Raw genomic sequence first — 3,627 nt, forward strand, 5'->3', positions numbered from 1 at the left:
GAGCCTGCAGAGATCTTGGATAGAAATGTAAGGAAATTAAGAAATAAAGATATACCGATGGTAAAAGTGAGATGGAGTCATCATGCCCCAAGGGAGGCGACTTGGGAGGTTGAGGAGCATATGAGAGAGACATATCCGTATTTATTCCATTGAGCGGGTAAGTTACTTAAATTTCGGGGACGAAATTTTTATTAGGAGGGGAGAATTGTGACGTCCGTAAAATTTTTTATGTAATTGGGAGACTAATTGGTAATTATTAGAAATTTAGATGTAATTAGTAAATAAAATTATAGATTGAATTTGGGATATAATAAAACTTGAACGGATTAAATTGGGGTTCGTTATAATATTTGGGGGCAAATTATAGTAATTAAGAAATTAGAAAGGATGTAATGGGTATTTTGAGAAAAGTTTAATTGAGGAGAGAGAGAGATTGTAGAATGAATGAGGCGGTGGGCCTCTCTTGTCCATATTTATATGTACACTTACACTTTAAACACACACACACACTCATATCTATACACACACCTTTGCACACACAATTACGGAAGAAACTGAGGTAAGATTTTATATTTTAATTTGTATTAATTTATATAATTATATTATTTAATTAGCCCGTTTATGAAATGTTGATTATATTAAGCGGTGAACTATTTAATCGGAGTATTTTATAATTTTGGCTATTTAAATTGGTATCGTATTAAATATCACAATTGCTGTAAAAATGATATAGTTGGCCAATTAAATTATTTGATTTGTTAGATTTAATTATCCTTATAGTTAATCTATACAATTCCATCAGAATGATTAACCAAATATGTAATTCTATGTATTGTTGCTTAATTAAATTATATAGCAACGGTAAATTGACAGAAAATTCATAGAACTACTTCGGATGTTATATTTTGGAAATATTATGTTATTAATTAGGGAAAAGAGGTTTCAGTGGTAATATAATTTACGAATGTTATTAAAAATGATAGTTATGGATATATAAGGGGTTTGATTAAATGAATTCTTATGAATTTATTGATAAATTAATTATATATTTGAGGAGCTTAGAAAAGGTAGTTATTTGAAAGAAATGGAACAGGGGGTTGGACTTTAATATAAATTGAATATTAAAAGATTGATAGAAATGTACGAACATTATATAATAGGTTATTTAGAGTTTATGATATTCTATATATATGTTGATTATACGTATAACATTTTGTTATAGGACGTGACGACAAAGTAGAGGGTTGAGCAGTCCCTCGTGAATCGAAGTATTTTGGGATTTAAGGTAAGTATAGCTAATTGGATTTATATATATATGTGTGTGTGTGTAGTATTGTATATATTATATATATTGGTTTCTTGGATGCAATCATGGACTTGGCTTTATATTATTATACGTGGCTTTCGTATATTGATTGTTTACATAATTAGTTGTGGATTATTTGAATATCGGTGAAATTGTTACTATGTGGTATGTGATGGTAATGTAGAGATATGCGGGATATGATTATGTGATAATCATATAATTGATTGTTGATGAAATCTAATTGGGAGTTGTTATTGAGAAAGTGATTATTATAAAGAATAGAATGACGATTGTGAATGGAAATAAAAGATGACGCTTACCTAGTTGGAAACACAGTCAATGGTTTATGAAAATGTGATTGATATTGAGATATGAAAAATATGTGAATTAAGCTAGGTACCATGGCGCGTAGGGTACCGGGGTATTCCGGGGCAGCAGGGAATATCCTGTGCTTGTTAGCTACACACTGGGGTGGTGTGGGGGTACCATGTTTGTTGTGATGTCCTGTGCTATATTGCTATACAGCTGAAGTAAAAGAGTGTGGGGATATCACACAACGGGTATCCTGTGCTGTATATGATATGATGATGGCCGGCGAAACCATTGACTGATGTACTCCAGTTAGAGTAAGTGGGGCCCTTAACTAATAAATGATAACGAATGAATATTATGTCGTGGATTGATTTACAGCTGTGAGTATGTATTGTTGCTTATATTTGATGTTGCTGTATGACGAATGACTGTTGTCGGTATGACTGCATGTACGTGAATCTTTGTTTGTGTATATATATATAAATTGATCAGCTATACTTATTGAGTAGGCAGCTCATTCCTTGCCACGTACTTTTCAGGAGATAGGTCACACTGACTAGCCACATTGACTTTGAGCGGTGCCGTCATCTTTATTAGGTGGGTCAGCCGTGACTTCTGAAGCCAAAGTTTTTGATTTTTGGGTTGTAAATATTCTGGTCTTTTGTCGGGATTTGTGTTTAAAAGTTGTGGTATGATTTTTCTTGAGGTTATGTACACAAGAACATATAGTGAGGGTAAATATTACTTCTTGTGATATCTAATACCTTTTGTGATATATATATTGCTGATAAATTAGAATTTATTTTACTGATTGAAATAGAATTACTTATAGAATGAATGTTGATTAAAGTAAGGATGAAATAGTGATAATTAGATGTAGCGAGTAGGGGGTGCTACAACTTTTGTGTGTTCAAAGGATCTGGTTTGAATCTGAGCCTAATTGATATTGCAGTATTTCTTTCATTTGATTTGTTCATATATTATTATTTTTTAACCGTTATAATTTGTGTAATTATTTTGGTCTATTAAAGAGTTTTGTACTCTATATTCTGCTGCAATAGTCGAATAGGTATTTCTGCTATCCACCCAACAATGGTATCAGATCCACGGTTGCTATGATCTTGAAGACGAACGGTAACATCAAACCTCAATCCGCTTATTTTTGTGAAATTGATGCTGAAATTACTGCAGAAATTTGTTGTTTTGGGTGTTAACTTGCTGCAGAAAATTGGTGCTGTTAGTATCTATTTTGAGCTAAAATTGCTGTTGAAATTTGCTGTTTTGAGAGAAAAAATATTGCTGTAGAAATTTGTTATTTTGGGCATTAATTGCTGCTGTTTTTGGGCCGAAATTTGGCTGAAAATTGGTGTTGTTTCCACTGGTTTTTGGTCGATATTAGTGCTGAAAATTTCTGATTCGACTTAGTGTTTATGTGCAATATTTTTCGGAAATCAATGTCTTCTGATTAAGTGCTCATCTTTTGAAAATATTCTATTTGAAAAATCTGTTTTCATCCTATCAAAATACGGCTGCATTTTTGTTGAAAATTCTGTGATATGTTATTGTTATTCGCCTATTCAAAACACTCACTTGGCCGAACCCTTGAGGTTGCAGGTATCTAGTTGAACTTAACTGGGATCCTTCTTAATTTCTGTGATTGTGACTCATTTTTCTAATATGTCTGGATATTTGTTGCAACTTTTTGATGGAAAGTCCGATTTTTCAATTTGGCAACAAAAGATGAAAGGCATTTTGATTCAGCAAAAGTTTTCAAAGCTATAGATGGTAGATATATGGAAAACATTTATGAAGAAAAACAACTTGAAAATGATGAATACGCTTACTCTTCTATTATTCTTAATCTGTCAGATAATGTCTTAAGAAAAGTAGGGAAACAAAATTCTGCCAAAGAATTATGGGAAAAGTTAGAAGAGATTTATACTGAAACTTCCCTGCCGAGTAAACTGTTCTTACTTGAAAAAAATTTTCGATACAAACTTGATTTGTCT

At 32.1% G+C, this 3,627-nt stretch overlaps 1 long non-coding RNA gene across 1 annotated transcript; it reads left to right on the forward strand.

The window, feature by feature from the left end:
• Positions 1-505: 505 nt before the first annotated feature.
• Positions 506-2,348, forward strand: LOC148789443 (uncharacterized). Its single transcript, XR_016067700.1, has 3 exons — positions 506-559; positions 1,223-1,285; positions 2,158-2,348. It is a non-coding gene; the product is annotated as an uncharacterized LOC148789443 (long non-coding RNA).
• Positions 2,349-3,627: the final 1,279 nt, after the last annotated feature.

This window comes from Sesamum indicum, linkage group LG1 (genome assembly GCF_026168435.1).
Source record: "Sesamum indicum cultivar Baizhima isolate 11 linkage group LG1, ASM2616843v1, whole genome shotgun sequence".
Taxonomy (NCBI): Eukaryota; Viridiplantae; Streptophyta; class Magnoliopsida; order Lamiales; family Pedaliaceae; genus Sesamum; species Sesamum indicum.